Here is a 21,395-nt window from a genome sequence, read left to right as displayed (position 1 = left end):
AGTTCACATCTCTATCTAGTTACATGAGAATTACCTGAAAATCTTACTTTTAAAAATTTGGGACCTCAGCCAGGCTTGCTGATACACACCTTTAATCCCAGCACTCGGGAGGCAGAGACAGGCAGATGTCTGTGAGTTCAAGGCTGGCCTGGTCTACAGAGCAAGTTCCAGGCCAAAGGGGGCTACAGGGAAACCCTGTCTCAAAAAGACTTAAAAAAAAAAAATCTGGGACCTCAAAAGAGATGTGACTCCTCCTCTTGATCCTATTTTCATTTTAAAATGCTGGTAACAGTAACCATCTCATAGATTTTAGTGAGCAGTTAAGTGCTCAGTAACGCAATAAATGACGGCTAGGGTGCTATTTGTCTTAAAAAAATCATTGTTCCAATAACTAGAAGTAAATTAAATCATCCATACAGAACATATAACCTGAGTATATTCCATATCTAAAATGCTTGGGACAAGTTTTCTGATTTGATATTGTTTTTAATTTTGAATTATTTGCATAAAAAGGAAACAGCTTAGCAATGTTACGCAAGCATAAAAATAAAATTCATGAGAATGGAGAAATGGCTCTTACAGAGGACCTAGGTTTGATTCCCAGCACCCATGTGGCAGCTAACAACCATTCATAACTCCAGTTCCAGAGGATCTGATGCCCTCTTCTGACCTCTGTGGGCATTGCATCACACAGATGCACTTACATGCATGCAGGCAATCCACTCATACACATAAAATAAAAAAATAAAATTCATTTACATTTCAAAAACAAAACAGATGTAAGACAGAAATTGGGAATCCTTTTTTCTTTTTTAAAAAGATTTATTTAGTTAGTTAGCTATATGTGTTATATGTACATGTGTCTGCATAAGTTTATGTGCCACAAGTATGCAGGTATCCCCTCTGAGGCCAGGCCACCTGATATGGGTGCTGAGAGCTAAACCTGAGTCCTCTGCAAGAGCAGTAAGCACTCTTAAATGCTGAGCTATCTTTCTAGTCCTGGAAATCCTTATTATTTTTAAATCAGCATGAATTTTTGATGCATAGGAAAACCTGTAATTTAGATACCTTCCAATCCTAAGCATTTTTTATCCTAGCAAGTAAAGAATTCTCTGAAGCTTTGAAGCATTATACTTAAAATCCAGGTGCTTAAAGACTCAGAAAGCTTAGAGGTAGCTATCAATATTACTTATCTTCTAAAAACTCTTTGATCACGCTCCTCTTTTTGATAAAACAACAAAAATAAAATTTCAAATTACAGTAGGGCTGGCTTCCAAAGATCTTTATAACTTAAGCCCAGCCCACCTTTTTGATTACTCTTTTGCCAGCTCCTTTCCATACATACAATCAAGTCATACCACAACATCAATCTTTAAAACACTACACACTTTCAGGCTTTTTACTCTTCTATCTGCTATTCTTTCAGCCTGGAATAACTAATCTCCTGATGTATGCCATCATAGTCCCTTATTGGTCTGGGGAAATTTGATTCATCCTTCAAAGCTACTCAGATGCTGTCATCATCCAGCCCAATGTCATGGAGTTTTCCACATGTTTTCTTCTATAAGTTTTCATTTCAGGTGTTACAATTAGGTTTTTAATCCAATTTGAATTGATTTTTGCACATGATGTGAGATAACCATCCAACTTTATTTTTGACTTCTGGAATAACCAGTTTTCCTATCATCATTTACTATTAAGACACAGAGACTGTTTTTTCCTCATTGTGTGTTCTTGGTAACTCTGAGGAAAACCAATTAGTCATAAATTAATGAGTTTGTTTCTGAGTTTTCTGTCTTATTCCATTGGTCTATATGTGAGTTTTTATGGCAGTATCATTCTGTTGTGATCACAATAGCCTTATATTTTGAAGTCAGAAAGTGTGATGCCTCCAGATCTGTCCTTTTTGCTCAAGACCATATGTTTGTGTGTTCTTGGTAACTCTGAGGAAAACCAATTAGTCATAAATTAATGAGTTTGTTTCTGAGTTTTCTGTCTTATTCCATTGGTCTATATGTGAGTTTTTATGGCAGTATCATTCTGTTGTGATCACAATAGCCTTATATTTTGAAGTCAGAAAGTGTGATGCCTCCAGATCTGTCCTTTTTGCTCAAGACCATATGTTGAAGCTGGGGGGGGGGGATGGGGAGAGAGGGTTCTGTAAGTATTTTAGGATTTTTTAATTTCTATGAACAGTGACATTGGAATTTTAGAAGGGGTTACATTCGAGCTATAAATTGCTTTGGGAAATATCAAATATAAACATTCTGTCAATCTATGAGTACGACACATATTCACATTTATTTGTGTCATCTTGAATTTCTTTCATAAATGTTTTATAGTTTGGGTATATATATTTTTTGCTTCTTTTGTTAAATTTATTCATAGGCTTTTTAATGTTAGCGTATACATAACTATTTTCTTAAGTTCTTTTTTATGTAATTTGTTGTTAGAGTATAGAAACATTACTGATTTTTGAATGTGGATTTTGCATGCTATATTTTACTAGATCTTGTTTTTCTTTTGATAGAATCATTAGTGTTTTTTACATGTAAAATACTGACATAAACAGAGATAATTTCACTTCTTCCTTTCCTATTTATGTGCTTTTTATTTCTTGCTTCTGGCTAATTGCTCTTAGCAGGATTTCTCCCACTACAATGAACAGGAATTCCAAGAGTAGATATCTTTATCTTATTTCAGACCCTAAGGAAAAATTTTCACTTTTTAAAACTGAGTATGATTCTAGCTGTGGATTTGTCTTATTTAGGCTTGTGTTATTTTCATACTATGCCTAACCTGTTGACAGTTTTGTTTTATTTTTTTGTCCATTGAGGAATTTTATTTATACATATGTTTTATGTCACTAGAAAAAGAATCCCAGGATTTTTCCTCCTGTGTGTTTTTTCCTTGCGTCTTCATGGTCCATGATGAGGCTGAGGTTGTCAGTACAACGAAACCAAACTGATAGGATGGGAGCAGATTATTCTGCCACTTTTCTAGGTCTTTGAGCTACATGTCAAATCTGGGGCTGATCATGCCACACTTGTTTAACTTGCCCCTGAGGTTCACAACAATTTTCCCAGCTCTGTGATCATCAATGATTTCAAATTCGCCAATTAGCCATGCTTCATCATCACAGTCAGAAAGCAGACGATGACTTTGGAGCACAGCCTGATGAAGACCTGGCATTTGCCTCTCTTCTAGGCATTGCTGATGCTCTTTAGAGCATCGGCCAGGGCATTCATGTGCACCATGATGGCAGCGTGGAAAGAGCCCTGCTGACAATTTTTATCATGAAAAGATAGTGGATTTTATAAAATGCCTTTCTTGTATCTATTGGTATGATCATGTATTTTTTGGCCTTCATTTCGTTAAGTGATGTATCATACTCATTGTTTTACACATGTTAAAGTTTTGCTGCATCTCAGGGATACATCCACTTGATCATAATTATCTTTCTGATATGCTGTGGAACTTGGTCTGCCAGTATTTTGTTGAGGATTTCTCTATGTTCAGCAAGGATACTATCCTGTAATTTTCTTTTCTTGTAAGTATCCTTCCCTAACTTTAAAATCAGACATACTGCTAGCCTCGTAATATGGGTTTGGACATATTCCTTCCCCTTTCATTTTTGGGAGAGTTTTAAAAGAATCAGGGTTCAGCCAGGTGTGGTGGCACATGCCTTTAATCCCAGCACTTGGGAGGTAGAGGCAGGTGGATCTCTCTGAGTTCAAGCCAGCCTGGTCTACATAGCAAGTTCCAGGCTAGCTGAAGCTACAGGGAGACCCTGTCTCAAAAAAAGAGAATCAGGGCTCATTCTTCTTTAAATGTTTTATGCAATTCAGCACTGAAATCTGAGCTTTTCTTTATAGATTTTACACTACTAATTCAATTTTCTCTGATCATGGACTTGCTTTAATTTTTTTTCTAGATCCTTGAGGTATAACATTAGGTTGTTTATTTGAGATCATTTTTCTTCTGTGATATAGGCATTTATTGCTCTGAATTTCTCTCTCAAGGCTGCTTTTGCTGAATTCTTACATTTTGGTGTGCTGGGTTTCCATTTTCATTTATCACAAAATATATTTCATTTTCCTTTTAAAATCTTCCCTTTACCCATTGGCTGTTCTAATGTGTGTTCTCTAATTTCCACATAATGATGATTCTGTTCAAGATTCCTCATGTTATTTATTTCTAGTTTTATACACTGCAGTTAGAAAAAATGCTAGCTATGATTCCAGCCTTATTAAATTTGTCAGACTTGATTTTTGTGACCTAATATATGATCTGTCTGGAGAATGCTCCATGTTACTTGGGAAGAATATATAGTCTGCCGAATGGAAAGTCTGTTTACGTCTGTTAGGTCCATTTGGTTTAAAGTGTAGTTTAAGTCCTATGTTTCCTGATAGATTTTTTTTTCTCCAGACAATTTTCCATTACTGAAAATAGGTTACTGAAGTCCCTCATTATTACTATAATTATTACTATATTATGATTATCTCTCCTTTCCAGTCTAGTCATACTTGCCTTTTAGATGCTCTAATGCTGGGAAAATATGTAATTCTTATTACTCTTTATGAACTGACTTATCACTACATGATGACTTTGTTTTTATAGTTTATGACTTGAAATATACTTTGTCTGCTATAAGCATGAATACCCTGTTCTTTTGGTTTCCATTCCCACTACTTAGCTTTCTTCATTCCTTAATTTTCAGTCTCTGTATGTCACTTTGAAGTGAGCCTCTTGTAGGCCAATATATTTTTAGATCTTTTTATTAAAAATCAAATTCAGCTCTTTGATTCTTCTGATTGAAGAATATGGTCCATTTATGTTCAAAGTGATTACTAATAGGTATGGTATTACTACTGCCAGTTTGTTGCCCAGTTGATTTGTAGGTTCTTCATTTCCTCCCCTGTTGCTACCTGTTTTGTGACATGATTTTCTACAATGGTAACTTTGAATCCTTTTACCTTTAATGTGTCTGCAACAGTGTTTTGCTTTGTGGGTAACATGAGACTTAATGAAATATCTTAGGCTGTTTTTAATCTGATGACAACTTGATTTTAATTATTTACCCAAACCTGACATCTTTACTTCCCTCCCTCCTTTTATGACTTTGGAGTGTTTAACTTTTTATCATTTTAATACCTTAACAACTTTTGTAGTTAATATCAGTAGCTTTGTTTGTCACCCTTCTTACTTGAGATGTAACTGATTTTTACAGTCCCACTATGGCATTAGGGTTTCCTGAATTTGTTTATGTATATCATTTTACTAGAAAGTTTAAGGTTTTTGTTTTGCTCATTAATGGCTTTTTTTTCCAACCTGAAGGATTCTCCTTGGCATTTTTTGTAAGGCAAATCTTGTTAGTAATGATAAATTCACTCAGGCCTTTTTTGTTAAAAAATAATTTTGCCAACATCTCAATTTTAAAGTATTCTTTCTAGGTTTTTAATGACCCATGGTCCAGGAGGAAAGAACTCAATTTACTAATTTTATATAGATTTAATATAAATCTATATTTAAATCTATAATTAAGTGGATTACTAAATTCCACTTCCCAGGAGGATCTACCAGGATAGAAAATATCAATTAACAAGAAGTAAATAAAATATATTTTGAAGGGATCATCAAGGAAAGAAAATTAAGCCATTTTAATGACATTGAAGATATAATAAGAAATGTTAGAGATGGTTAGATTTTAGAGGGGAGCAGTTTTCACCTCATAATTACAGAGAAGATTTAAAGTGACCCAATATGGGGGCTGGAGCAATGGTTCAGTGATTAAGAGCATTTACTGCTCTTGCAGAGAACCTGAGTTCAGTTCCCAACACCTACCTTGTGGCTCACAACCACCTGTAACTCCAGTTCCAAGGGAGATGATGCCCTCTTCTGGCCCCATTAGGCTCCTGTGCACATGCAGTATATAAACTCATGCAGGTTCACACATACATGCATAAATAAAGTGATCCAATGGTTTAACTCAAAGAGCAAAAAGTGAAATTCTAATCAGTGAGTAACTTTAAATAAAATCTATATAGCTATCTGACAGGAATACTGTATGCAGGATTCCTGAACTACATAAATGGGGAGAGACATGTGCGTATAAGAGACTATCTCTGTATTCTGTTTTCCTACCTTCAACATAAAACACATTACATGCCCTCTAAGTAGTCTGTACATCCTCACATGAGGACAGGAAGTGGACAGGATGATGAAGGGCCATAGTTAGTGGAAGCAGCAGCCTTTATTCAGGTTGTTTTTCTTCTAGAACCATGATGGTCCAAAAGACAGAAGTTAGAGTAATAAGAGTTTCAGAAATATTCAATCACTTTTAGTATTCTCTGCATATTTTCTTAAGCCTGCAGGCTTTACAAGTCTAAGGGGAATTCTGAGAGGAAGGGGTAAAGACTTCTACTGCTTTTAGTTCTGCTCTCGGATTTCCCCACCTTCACTGACCCAGTTTACCATCCTCCCATAAAAATCTAAATTCAAACTTTAAGCATAAAGGGGCTATAAGTGACACTAATCCTAAGAGGCAACTCCTACAAAAATAGAGGATATAATTAAGAACAATAAGAATCATTAGAAAATATAGTGAAGTAGAATTTTACTTAAATATCACAAAGAAATGTTAAACACAGTGACCCTACATACTTTTTCGAGGGGCAGGAATGTGAAACAAGATAATCTGAAATAAACAATTCAAATCCTTTACAAACAAGTAAGAGAAATTAAGGAGAAAAGTGAAGAGCAAGTGACAGCACCAAGCCAACACTCAGATGTTCTGACTTCTGACCCAGTTCCTTTCTCCTGCATAAAAAAGGGCTAGAGAGATGGCTCAGCAGTTAAGAGCACTGACTGCTCTTGCAGAGGACCCGGGTTTGATTTCCAGCACCCACATGGCAGCTACAAACCATCCTTAACTCCAGTTCCAGGGGAATCCGAAGCCCTCTTCTGACCTCCACGGCATTGCACGACACGGGTGCACTCACATACATGCAGGTAATACACTCATACACATAAAATTTAAAAAAAATTAAAAAGGACTAACACATAAAAAATAAACTCTAAAGCAATATATAATATGTAAATAACACATGTCCTGGGATTGTGAAAGTCACAAAGCAGACAGTAGCAATGGCTGTTCTAATTTAAAACTTCTCATATGGGTTTTTATCTAACATCTTTTGAATACCTTTTAGTAGCAAGGTAGTATTTACTTCTTAAGTCAACCATTTCAGTTTCTGATAGCATTTCAAAAAATGTCTTCCTAATACTGTACTTTGCAGAAGAGTTAACACAGCAGGCATGAGATTGCTACCCTCAGAAAGGCCTGCTTAAAAGGTTAGCCTTGGCTGGCAAATGGGAACTTAGATTTCAGGAGAGTTGAGGCCATTCTCAAAATTCAGAAGGATGTTTTATTGTGGCTAAAGTGTTCAGACAATGTGGTTTATGCTGTACATGTGCTTTTCCTCTGAGGGTCTAAAATTCTGGGGAACACTAGACAGTATCTATCATGACCGGCCACAGAAAAGCTTGGAGCACTGGGTCTCTACTGAGCTTTCCTAGTATAGAATATTTCAAACGTCTTAACTTGCATTGGGGGAAATTAAGTGACTCCACCAGAAGATGATTCCTGGAAGCCTGCACCTGGTTTTCTCTAGACTGTCCCAAGAACCCTTTTCTTTTTTTGGTTTTGCTTTTGATCCTGTCATTGTCATGAATTCAGTCATGAGTATGACTATATGCTGAGACCTGCCATCCTCTTATTGAGTAATTAAACCTGGGGGTGATCCTGAGAATCTCATAGTGAATCAAAACCAGTCTTCCTTAGTTTCTGCCCATGGACCTTCGGTTCTGTGTCTCACCAGGTGTCCAGCCTTTAACAGTCAGACACAATGCTGTCATCTACAAAGTTTGGGCTTGAGAACTATGTGATCGAATTTTTTAAAAAATCACACAAAAAATCTCAGGTTTTTAAATAAGTTTATAATTTTGTGTTGGATCACTTTCATAGCTAGCCTTGGTCACATGTGGCCTGTGGGCCATGGACTGGAAATGCTACAGGTTCAGAACAGATGCTAAAGCTAATGATAAATCAATAAGTACACGAAGAAAGAACAATGCAAGCAATACAAAAGCTTTCTAAAGGAAATAATACTTGAGTTGAGCCTTGAAGAAAAACTGACAACAAGTGGGAAAATAAATTACAGATAAATCCATTTAAAGATTCAAGTACCCAATCTGAACAGAGAAAAAGGCTGGCAACTGGTGGAGAGGAGGCATACATGGTGGCAGAAGGATGGAGTAGGCCACTGAGAAAAATACTTTTGGGATTCTGATTCTCTATGCTTCAAGCACAGTTAGAAATCATCAACTGAACTATGGAACCTTCCTTACAACAGAAATGCAGAGAACACCGTCTTTGAGTCTAACACAAAAGATCACTGATTGAATCACCTTCTCACATACTCTTTTAGAACATTTATGATCTGCATTAACAACAGAAAAAAGTAAATTAAAAGAAGGAACTAAAAGCTCCCCTATATAAAATTAACAACCTAATAATATGCACTAAAATTAATGTCAAAAAAGCAAACCTTTCAGTCACCTTTTATTGGAGAAATGCAAAACACCTGGTAGCAACAGCGCATTCCTTCAGAAACCAACAAAAGGTAATACTGTATATTCCACTTTCCTTTCAGGTAGCTCCTTTTGTGATTTCACATGGACACAGTTATAGTATTGTACTTGAGAAGACAACTGCATCTGCATACAAATAGGCAGCTTTCATTTATTCACATTGATTGAATGATTGATTGATTGACTGACTGACTGACTGACTGACTGATTGATTGACTGATTGATTGTGAGGGCGGGGTGGTGCACACCATGGCACACACTGCTGTGGATGTCAGAGGACAGCTTTCAGGAGTTGGTTCTCTCCTCCCACCCTGTGGGTCCTGGGGATCAAACTCAGTACATCAGGCCCTTGATGGTAAGTGCTTTCATCCTCTGAGTTATCTCACTTTCCCTATTATGTTTTTTTTAAATAAATGTTTATTCTTAAATGTGCCTCTGCTTCCCAGACAACACTTCATTCTAGCTATGCATATCAGAGGAAGGAACTAGGGTATTGCACAGGAATGAGATAAATAGTTACCATCATCTCAGGCACAAGAACAGCCTACTTTTAATGAGATTTCTTATCATTTTGGTTGTGAGCCTGAGCCTTTAATGGCTGCATAAGCCATTTCTGTTTCTGCTTGGAAGCCCCATCGTCCTTGGACTGCTTCCAGAGTTGTTTCAGAGGTCTCCTTTTTCGTTTTTGCAGGACACAGTGCCTGTCATCCCTTCCTAAGACCCTATTCTCCAGCTTTCACATCCCCGCCCTCTATCTGGGTGCTGGGACCTAAAGCCAGGGCCTCTTGCTAAGCAGGTTCCTCACCACTGAACTACATTCTCAGGCTGCAGTCTTCAAATTCTTTAAAAAGTAAACTTCTTTTCTTCTACCTGCACTGGAACAGCAAGTCATTTTTTTAAATTGTGAGATTTGACTGAAATCTATGGCCAGGCTTAAAATTATTCTTACATGAATCTTCCTAGGAGTAGATCTACCTTAACTGGGCCTTAACTGTGTTACTGGTACTAGATTAAGTGCTTAAGTTTCTCCACTAACCTAACTAGCTCTGGAGTCAAGACTAGGGAAGAGACAATGTGGTAACTGTCTATTTGCAAACTGCAATGAATAGTAAAATTACTTAGGAAAAATCAGGAAGGAAACTGCAACTCCTAAACTGCAACTCTATCAAATTTCATCCCACCAAGTCAGCAGCTGGTTCAGACTTCCTTCAGCATTCTTTCCTCTGTCTTTCTATCTACAACTACTCGATTTCCTAAGTAGAAATTAGTCTTGAATGATCTTACTATTCCAAACCCTCTACCACTAGAGACACTTGACATGAAATCTTAGCATCCCTGGACTATCAGGGTAACACCAGCTTCCAGACTCAGTGTGACAAAGGCTCAAGAACTTTGTAATAACACAGAGTGTGTTCAACACAGCCAACACACAACACACACTGGACAAGTTATTTACCCTTTCTTATCTTTGATGAGTAATACTTAAAGCATGAAATTATCTGGCATGCTGTCTTGTACCTAGTAGTTACTGATTTTTAAAAAGTGACTTCTTCCCAGGCATGGTGGTGCAGGCCTTTAATCCCAGCATTCAGGAGGCAGAGGCAGGTGGCTCTCTGTGAGTTTGAGGCCAGCCTGGTCTACATAGTGAGTTCCAGGCCAGCTGGAGCTATGGGGAGACCCTGTCTCAAAAAAAAAAACAAAAAAACAAAAAAAAAAAACCACACACACACACACAAAAAAAGTGCCTTCTCACTTCTCAATGGTCATCATATTTCCCTAATCAAAAATCAGTACACGTAGTCTGATAAATCATTACTTCTACATTCAAAAAGCAATCTGGGAAATATATTTTTCATACCCAAACACTAGATTTTACATGACATTTTCATGACTCTTATGTACAAGGAGTGTACTTAAAATCAGTACTGAGAAAATTCAAGAAATGGGGTAACACAACTGTACTAAGTCCAACTACCTCACACTGGCACTATTTCATCAGGCTCTTTACTAGTCTACTTTCCACCATCTCTCTAAAGGCAGCATGGCATAACAAGAAAAGCATGAACTCTGGAGTGAGACATGTTTTCTAGTCCTGGATCCACAATTTACATAGGAATTCAGCTTGACATGACTACTGACACCTTACACAGTAACTACTATGAGAACGTAGATATAGTTTTTCCAGGAAAGGAACAAGAAAATTGGGTTGTATCTACACAGAAGTAAAGGAGTCAAGGATGTCTCTCTGTCTCTGTCTCTCTCTCTCTCTCTCTCTCTCTCTCTCTCTCTCCCTCTCCCTCTTTCCCTTCCTCTCTCCCTGTCTCACTCTCTCTCCCTCTCCCTCTTTCCCCATAAGGGAGTCTAGAGATTATAAAATATAAATATAAATGAGAATGACTCAGTAGAAAAAGAGAAAGCACTGCTATTTGAAATATCCCCTCATCACTCTGTGAGCCTTCATTTGTAGCAGCATGAAGGAGCCAAGCAGACACCCACTGAAGTTTTCACAGCTTTCAGAATGTGACCAGCACCAACTGCAATTGGATCCTCATATTGGATCTGTGTACCGTCATATAAACTTTGCTGCTCTAAAGCTGCAAAGACCATAAGGTGAATCTATCTGGGAGATGAAGAAATCTGACAGTGCTTCAAGGGGTAAGGGAAGAGGCAATCACTACAGAAGTATCTGGGAGAAAATACTGATTCTCTCAGTGCTCTGGGCTCAGGCTAAAAACATGGCTGCAATTCTTGATCCTTCTATTACATATTTGGAGCTCTAAGTAAAGTTTATTATCAACCTAATACTGAAACCATAGAGACCTTAAAATGTTAGCTGTGGGAAGGACTGCAGCAATCACTTTGCCCAACTCTCTTAGGGTAAAGTTGAACAATCTAAGGACCTGCACGATAGTGATTTTCTTAAGGTTAAACAATTAGAAAGGGTCTGAAGCCAATAATAATAGATTTTTAATGCATAATTCAATATTCTTATATTCCCTCTATCTTGCTGTCCATCAATTACAACATATTTTTATATTTGTTTCCTTCTCATGAATGCTGGGGACCAAGAGACAAAAGATGCAGCCAGTTTCTACCAATGCCTACAAGAGTTTTGGGTGAAATTTAATTTATCCTTTGCAGTGACTTTTTTTCATTGTTTTTTTTTTCTAGAACAACACATTCCAATTATCTCTATTTTCTTTTTTAAAATTTTATTTATTTTTTTATTTTATGTGTATGCATGTATTGCCTGCATGTAAGTAAGTGCACCCGTGTTGTGCAATGCCTGCGGCGGTCAGAAGCTGTTGGATCCCCTGGGGCTGGCATTATGGACAGTTGTTAGCTGCCATGTGGGTGCTGGGATTCAAACCCAGGTCTTCTGCAAGAACAAGTGTTCTTAACCGCTGAGCCATCTCTCCAGCCCCTATCTATTTTTTTAAGTAACATTTTATTTTACTTCTGATGTTGAAACAGATACTGTTATCTTTTAAATTTTAAGTTTCATCTTTTCGGACAGTTTTAGATTTACAGAAAAACTACAAAGGTAGCAGAGTTCCCATAAACCTCAAAACCAGGTTCCCCTATTTACATCTTTAGTATATTTGTTACAAATTAATGAACTAAAATCAATTTGTTATAAAATAAAAGCACAGTTTATTCAGATTTCTTTACTTTTCTTATTTTACTGAGCTTTATGTACCATAAAATGTATATAATTCAGAGGTTTTGATATATTTAGTATTACATAATTCTAGAATATTTTTGCTGTCCCAACAGAAGCCATGTACTCATTAGCAGCCACTCTCAATCCCTCCATTCCTTCCCTCCAGCTTCAGGTAACCACAGGGTTGTCTTTTGGACATTTCATGTAAATAGAATTATGCAATGCATGGTCTCTTGTTATGGCTTCTTTCACTTAGTATAATGTCTTTTAAGATTTATCCATATTGTAGTTACCAGCACTTTGTTCTATCTTATTGATGACTGACACTGTAATGTATAGGTATACCACCTTCTGTTTATCCACACATCATGTGACAGGAATTTGCATTGCTTTTAATTTTTGGCTATATGAACAATGCTGCTTTAAAAATCTTCAAGTTGTCATGTGTGAACAAGTGTTTTAAATTTTCTTGGGTATGCCTAGGGGTAGAACTGTCAGCTAATATGATAATTCTGTGTGTAATAATTTGAGGAAATGCCAATTCTTTCTAGGTGTATTATTTTATATTCCTGAAAGAAGTGTAAGAGTTCCATGTTCTCACATCTTTACTAGCTCTAGTAATTATCTTGTGTGTGTGTGTGTGTGTGTGCGTGTGTGTGTGCATACGTATGGAGGCCTGAGATCAGCCTTGGGTGTCATTCCTCAAGAATACTTCACCTTGTTTTTTGAGGTAGGGTTTCTCACTAGGGTCTGCGGCCCACTCTTTAGGCCAGGTGGCTGTCTAGCCAGGGATCTCCTGTCTTTAGCTCCCAGCACTGGGATTACAAGTGTTTGCCACCATGCTCTGCTTTTTCTTTCTTTTTTTTTTTTTTTTAACATGAGTGTTGGGGATCAAACCCAAGTCCCTGTGCTTGCACAGCAAGCACTTTACCAACTAAGGCACTTGTAACTATTTGATCATACTTGTCCTAGAGAGAGCATCATGTTGTATCACATTGTGGCTTCATTTTACTTTTTCCTTATGACTAATGATGTTGAGCAACTTCTCATATACTGTTGGCCATTTCTACACGATCTTGGGAAAATGTCTATTAAGTTCCTCTACCTTTCTTAAGACTGGGTTGCTTTTACTGCTGGGTTCAAAAAGTTCCCTGTATACTACTGATACCTGAACCTCATAAGCTATATGACTTACAGTTGTTCTCACTTTGTGGACTCTACTTGGTTAATATTAACTCTTGAAGCCCAAGTTTTCAATTTTGATGGGGTTCCTAGAAGTAAAACCTTATAAAACTGTGGCTTCTCTGAAAACTACAACCCCAAGAGTTTCTCACTCTTGGAGCTATTCTACACAAGACTCCAGCAATTCATCAAAATCACCATTTCTGTGTCCTGCCAGTTTATGACTAGCATCTTCTCTGAGTGAGCAGATCTCAGCTGTGACTTCTCATTCATCCTCCCATACACTGGAGTAGCAGTTTCTTAGGTGAGTCCAAGAAAAAATAATGATTTTTCACATTGTTCAGTTGCTTACAGTATAAGGCCAGGAGTAACAGCTTTAAAATCTTTGTTGAAGTTTGTATTTGTTACTTGCACTTTCATCCTCAGGTTTAATCAATGGTCCTTCTTAAGGAATCACTTTAGCAACATATTATTTTGGGTGTGTGTAACCAGGGGGGTCCATCTCAGTGGTGGGCTCTAAGTTGGGGTCCCCTCTTTCAAGTTGGTAGGAACATGGGACTTCAGTGCTATCACTAGAGGCTGGATTTGTCATATGAGAAAATAGCTGGATTACTGTGGAACTGGAGTGAGATGGCCTCTCCGGAGATAGGCTGGGTGGTCATAGATAGGTGCTCCTTGAAGTCACTCTCAGCACTGACACAACACTCCAACAGAGTCCTCTATGTAGGTCAGGAAAAGTAAAATATCAAATGGATCTCCAGCACCCATGTTATCTAGGTTTTTCTCTACCTATCTTTTCCCCTCGTATACCACGTACTCCCCCTTCTGTCCTCAATGCTTTCATCTTCATTTATTCAGTGGGACTCTGACATGCTAATGCTTATTGTTATCAGAAGGGCTGAAAGTAAGTGGAACTAATAGAGGCAAATTGTCCAGCCTTGGAAGGAACAGTTTGCTTCAGATGGAACAATCACGGTCAGGAACAAAAGTAAATTGCTATTATCTTACACCACACAAACACATAAAGGTTAATGACTGGAATAACTGACATTTACTCTGGGGGGCGGGGGGTGGAATCTGAGTCCTGGTTCCTTTTTTAGTCCTCTATCTATTAAGTAATAAGAAAGAAGGATCACTCCATCAGAACCCTATTCCCTTTGTCTCCATGCCTTCATTTATCCAATGGGAAGCTACCAAAGCTTTTTAAAACATGGCTGTTATAAAAGCAAAATAAAACAATATATGTAGAAGTATTCTGAAAACAGAAGGCCATTTTCAGAAGAGGCAGGTGTTAGACAAAGAAAAAGGAAAGGCACAGCAGGTTGTAAAGGAATGACATAGTTGTTCCTTCATGAAAGGAGCTGATACATAATTGTCCTTCAGAAGTTAGCTTTAGTAGGAGAAGGGGCCTTAAGACCAATCCCACCTTGAGGTAGAAGAACATTAGAAAGGAACACTACCCTGTATTAAAAATGAGATTTCCTCTAAAGCCTGGAGAGGAGCTTTATTGAGAGGGATAGCTTAAAGTAAGAGCAAGAGACAGTAATCTGTCATGGACAGAATGAAGGCAGTGAGGCAGGAAGGAGCCAGGCACTGGGCAGGATCATAAATAAGGAACTGAAAAGGGGGGGTGCTGGAGAGATGACTCAGGAATCAAGAGCACGGGCTACTCTTGCAAAGGGCCTGGGTTTAATACCCAGCACCCACATGGCAGCTAACAACCATCCTTAACTCCAGTTAAGATTAGAATGTTAGGGCTACTAGAGCAGATTCTTACTTAGTATGGAGTTCTTGACAGGGATGACTCTAGTTTGGAATGATTTTTATAGGTCTGTAGACTTGAAAGAATCCATCTCACCTTAATTGCGTTTTACAGGTTGTGATAGCTAATCCTGACTGTCAGCTTGGTAGGATTTAAAACCATGATGGAAACAAATCCCTGAGCTTGTCTGTGAGGAATTCTCTAGATTAGGTTGTGAGGTGAGAAGATCCAGTCTAAATGTGGGCAGCACCATCCAATGCTCTGGAGTTCCAGACTGGATAAAAACATGACCTGAGCAGCAACATTCATTGCTGTTTCCTGTGGACACAATGTGACCAACTGTCACAACTTGGTCATAATAGACCAGACCCTTGAACTCTGAGCCAAAATGAACCCTTCTCTCCTTAAGGTATTTTGTCACAGCAATGAGACAAGTAACTAGGTATGTACTACTACATTCATACGTCTTCATTTTATTTATGTTTTTAATTTTTAAAAAAGATTAATTAAAATTTCTTCTATTTATGTGTATATCTTTGTGAGCATATGATATACCACATGTGTAGGTGCTTATGGAGTGTAGAAGAGGCCATTGTCTCCTCTGGAGCTATAGCTAAAGGTAGTTAGTGAGCCATCTCATATTCTGGGAATATGGATTCTGGGAATGAACTTGGATCCTCTGGAAGAGCAGCAAGTACTCTTAACCACTGAGTCATCTCTTCAATTTCTGACTTCTTCATTTTTTTAATTACTTTTATTTTATGTGTATGCGTGTATTGCCTGCATGTAGGTAAGTACACCTGTGTCATGCAATGCCCACGGAGGACAGAAGAGGCTGTCAGATCCCCTGAAACTGGAGTTATAGACAGTTGTTAGCTGCCATGTGGGTGCTGGGATTCAAGCCCGGGTCTTCTGTAAGAGCGGTCAGTGTTCTTAACCGCTGAGTCTCCATCCCCGACTTCTTCATTTTAAATGTAGAGAATACAGATATCCAAAAAAAGAATAACAAGATAAATACCTTGCCAAAAAAAAGTATAGTAACCTATTCAAAAATCCAGGGCAGGATCTAAATCTTTTAACTCACAATCCAGTACGAGTATATGACAACAGAGCTAGTAATGTCTGATTCTGTAATTGACCTCTCAATAGAGGGAGTTCAGGTAAGATGGATTTTAAAAAGTAATAAATTATGTGTAATATTTTGTGCAAAAATGTTCTTTTAATCCTGGTGCTAGAAACTGGACCCAGGGCCATCCCCATGTGAGGTAGGCACTCTCCCACTAAGCTATATCCCTAGCTCCTGTTCTAGAGTAACATATTTTAAGATGACACCAGAAGATTGTTGCAAAGGGACAGTGTCTTTTCTTTTGATTTTCAAGGTGGCTTTCAATGGAGACTCTTCTTTATTATTGAAACAAAAGCAGAGGACATTGTGCTCAGAGACAAGTTGCTATATTCTATATTTATGCATGGGCACAAAGAATACTTTCTCCTCCAGAAGTATGGCTAGTCTCTTAGTTTCATATGATCACAGACTATTCTTCAAATTGCTCTCACCCTAGTAGTTTTTAAAGTACAATGAATCCCTAAATCTCTAAGACTAAAAGTCTTAGAGATTCTGTGGTCTGTCTACTTCGTTTATGGCATACTTTTAGTTCTGATCTACTTTCCAGCCATTAAGTAAACCTTGAGTCTCTAAAACTGAACCCTCAGCTTGTTCCTGCATCAGCCTACTTGGAAAAGGCTTTCAATACATCTCTGAACCAGAGAGAATGGTCTTTAAGTGGTCCAGCTACAAAGAACAACCTTTGGAGCAGACTCTAGAAACAGCATCTGTATAGGCTTTGTGTGTGCTGGAGGTGTCAGGATCCTTCAGACAGAATCTCCTCAGGCATCTACTCAGTTTCTTTAAGAAAGAAGCTTTTTGGGCTAGAGAGATGGCTCAGTGGTTAAGAGCACTGACTGCTCTTGCAGAGGACCTGGGTTCAATTCCCAGCACCCACATGGAGGCTACAAACTGTCCTTGACTCCAGTTCCAGGGGACTACATTGCCCTCTTCTGACCTCCGTGGCACTGCACGACACAGGTGCACTCACATAATGTAGGCAATACACTCATACACATAAAATAAAAATAAAAATTTTTTTAAAAAGAAAAGCTTTTCAGAGTTGGCTTCCTGATTAATTCTTTTTCATTTTGTTTCTTTGTTTTGTATTTTTCAATGATAATTATGCACCTGTCAAATGTTTCAGTTGCCAATATGCCGACACATCCTTATTTAATCCTCACACCAGTCATATGGGATGTTATTATTCACAGTTTAGTGTTGAGAGTCAGCAAATAGTTATTGAATGCTGGCTATGTGCTACGCATGGTGCTGGAATTTCTCCTTACACATTTGCTTGCACACATACAAATACATGTATAATTTTTAAACTTAGTTTCTCTGTAAGTGTGCTGGATAGCTTTAGTTGTCAACTTGACAAAACTGGGTTGAATTGCCTCCACTGGACTGGCCTGTGGCCATGTCTGTGGGGTATTTTGTTCTAGCTGACTTTTGCTTTACCTTGTGTTTCTGCCCAGCCACCTGCCCCCTACTCATGTTAACTGTAGTGCCACCCCTGGGCAAGTTGTTCTGTGTTGTATAAGAAAGCTGTCTGAGCATGGGCCAGTAAGTAGCATTCCTCCATGGCCTGTGCTTCAGCTCCTGCCTGCAGGTTCCTGCCCTGAGCTCCTACCTTGGGCTCCCTAGGTGATGAATTGTGACCTGGGAGATGTAAGACAAAATAAACCCTTTCCTCCCCAAGGTGGTATTGGCCAGAGTGTTTTGTCACAGTAATAGAGAAACAAACTAGAACAGTAAGGTTATTATTCACATTTTATGGAAGAGAATCTAGAAGTTTAAATATGTTAAGTAACTTGTGCTCCATTTATTTCTAGTTTTTAATACTTGCATGATTACAACTATACTTAGGCACATTTACTGTTCTTCACAATTCATGGAATACCTGAGGAGAGAAGACTTTAAAAAGATAGAGTAGAATTTAATAAACTGTTAAGACTTAATTGTTGGTTATACTTCCAAGAGAGAATCTAGAAGTTTAAATATGTTAAGTAACTTGTGCTCCATTTATTTCTAGTTTTTAATACTTGCATGATTACAACTATACTTAGGCACATTTACGCTTCTTCACAATTCATGGAATACCTGATGAGAGAAGACTTTAAAAAGATAGAGTAGAATTTAATAAACTGTTAAGACTTAATTGTTGGTTATACTTCCAAGGGCAAAAATTAAATTGGAAGAGAGCAAAAAGAAACAAAACTTTAATAGACCAGATAAACAAACCTATAGAGGGGGGTACGACCTAAACTGAGGGATTTGGAATCATTGCAGATCCCTGATATGTGGGTAGCATAATAGTTAGGTGAAATGGGTTAAGTTAGCTAGATGATTTGTGGGAAGATATATTAGAGTTAGGAAAACAAGCCAAAAGGTTGCTATAATCAAGATTGCCCATAAAAGCCAGAACTGGTCATGCCTTCCTTCTTTGGGAAAAGAGAAAAAAAATGTATTCCAAAGGACCATAACATATTTGAAATTATTAGCATTGCTCCTGTAGTTTAGCCTTTCAAGAATTGGTGGGTGAGGGGATTTGAACACTCGACCAACATGCTTACCTTCCTTTGACCTAAAAATGCTGCTTTGAATGGGCTGCTAGTTCCTCTGCTGTCAGATCATAGGCCTGTCTCTTTAAGAAGCTAGTCACTCTAAGAGGCCAGATCCCACAGCCTGAAGAAATCAGTGCTTCCCACCAATCTCCCTTTCCCAGCACACACTCTCTCTGAGATGAGCTAAAAAGCTGTGCTGTGACCTTTTATACTTCCTAATTATTTAAGTTTTGGCCTGTAGAGATGGCTCAGTGGTTAAGAGCACTGACTGTCTTAACCTGGGTTCGAATCCCAGCCCCACATAGTGTCTAACAATCATCCATAACTCCAGTTCCAGGGGATCCGACACCTTCTTCTGGCCTACTTGGGCATTGTACGACATGGGTGCACTTACATACATTCAGGCAATACACTCATACACATAAAACAAAAATAATAAAATGTTTAAAATTAAATTTGTATTTTAATTTTTTGTGTCGTGTCCATGGAGTCCAGAAGAGGGTGTTGGATCCCTTGGAACTGGAGTTCTGGACAGTTGTTAGCTACCATATGAGTGTTGGGAATTGAACTGGGTCCTCTGCAAGAACAGCCAGTGCTCTTAACCACTGAACCATCTCTCCAGTCTTGCACTAAGATTCTTGTCAAGAATTGAAATGACAGCCCAAGAACTGCTGGGATTCACTTGTGCTGCAGGCACAGCACTTGGAGCTCTCCAAGGTGCTGATTCCATCCAGCTGGTGTCTGCCCTTCTACAACTCTGGACACAGCATGTCTTCCAATCTATCAGCCACCCAGGCAGATATGTGCCACAAAACACAATGCATTTCTCAGTGGATATACAAAGGAACAAAAGATAAGACTGTTACAGAATAAAGTATCAAAAGACTGCGAAACAAAATGAGTTCCAAGCCATAGTACCAGCCACTTACAGGAATTACTGTACCATTTTCTATATACTCTCCAACCTGAAAATTCACAAAACCATAACGATATTTTTTATTTTATTATTTTTTTTATTTTATATGTATAAGTGTATTGGCTGCAAGCATGTAGGTGCACCCGTGTTGTGAAATGTCTGTGGAGATCAAAAGAGGGCATCAGGTCCCCTGGAACTGGAGTTACAGACAGTTGTTAGCTGCCATGTGAGTGCTGGGAATCAAACCTGGGTCCTCTACAAGAGCAGTTAGTGGTCTTAACCACTGAACCATCTCTCTAGCCCAACCATGACAATCTTATCTTACTGAGAACCTAAAAGCCGGGCACAAGGTTTAGATCTGCATGTGATTATAAAAGCTGACATAATGACCACAGTACACACTACATTGACAGCTGCAATTCTAATAGAGCAAATAGGAACAGAGGTTTAGAATTGGACAAACAAGGGTTTGAACTCCAGCTATTATTTGCTAGCTGTATGACTTAAGCATATTACTTACCTATCCAAAGCCTCACTTTACATGTTCTTTAAATGAGGAAAATATATAACTATAAAACAATGATGAGAGGATTAAATGAGACACTATTTTTAAAACACTCACTAAGGAGATACTCCTTAGAGTGTCTTCTACACTATGTTCCTGGCATAATCCCAGTACACAATAAGTGATCAATTACCAATGAAATGGCCAAACTGACTCCATTTTGTTTTGTAGGTGACTTTTGTTTTACCCTGTTTTTCTGCCTAGCCATCTGCCCCCCACTCACGTTAACTAAATCAGTCAGTTAGAACCAGTCCCATGAAGGCTGTACCTATAGATTCAGGAGGTACGTTGTTTCTATAATACTGAGAAACTTACAACTAGTCAGGTAGCACATCCTTTACCAACATCTCCATGGAGCCCACTGTTTCTGCAATTCTGAGAAACTTATTTTTCCTTACCAAAACTTTTTGTTAACTGAAAACTTCTTTGTTAACTGACCTGCCCTGTTCTGGTGTAACTATAGGGACATGATGTAACAATGATTATTGCCTTTGCCCTGGCATGATGTGATTGTGGTGTTAAGCTTTATAAACCCTGTCCTGTTTCTCCTCGGGGTCAAGAGTTCTTTCTAATGGTAGCTTCTCTTGACAGATGGCTTTCTGTTAATAAAGGACTCTTAATTTGACCAAAACCTGGGTGGCATTTCTCTGAGGATATTACACCATCATCTGTACTTAAAAAAAAAAATCACTGGGTTCTACAACTAAATTAAGGACTTTATAGGTAACAAGTAGTCTTAAAAGAATTCAAAGACTTCCACACTTTAAAAACAGGTAAAAATCTCAAAATAGCCCTTCATGAAAGTAAAATGTAGCAAACAAGATTGGCTCATTTTAATAGGCACACCGGTTTCTTTGGTTTCCTTGAGACTTAAGATTCTTGGTGGTTTACTCAACTAACTTAAGTCTGAATGACTCAGAGCAAAAAGCATGGTAGTTTTCCTTCAGTCCAAACAGAATAGTCACATGCTGTTCCCATAATA

The 21,395-nt window shown here is 38.1% G+C and overlaps 1 protein-coding gene and 1 pseudogene across 1 annotated transcript in view; both read right to left on the bottom strand.

Annotated features, from left to right (window-relative positions):
* The window catches only part of Syn2 (synapsin II), a 192,296-nt gene that overhangs the window by 126,234 nt on the left and 44,667 nt on the right, over positions 1–21,395 (bottom strand). The window lies entirely within an intron of this gene.
* LOC108490022 lies at positions 2,466–3,688 on the bottom strand (annotated as a pseudogene).

Source organism: Nannospalax galili, unplaced genomic scaffold, assembly GCF_000622305.1.
Source record: "Nannospalax galili isolate Female #2095 unplaced genomic scaffold, S.galili_v1.0 scaffold406, whole genome shotgun sequence".
NCBI classification, from domain to species: Eukaryota; Metazoa; Chordata; class Mammalia; order Rodentia; family Spalacidae; genus Nannospalax; species Nannospalax galili.
This window is presented reverse-complemented; position numbering and strand designations above follow the sequence as displayed.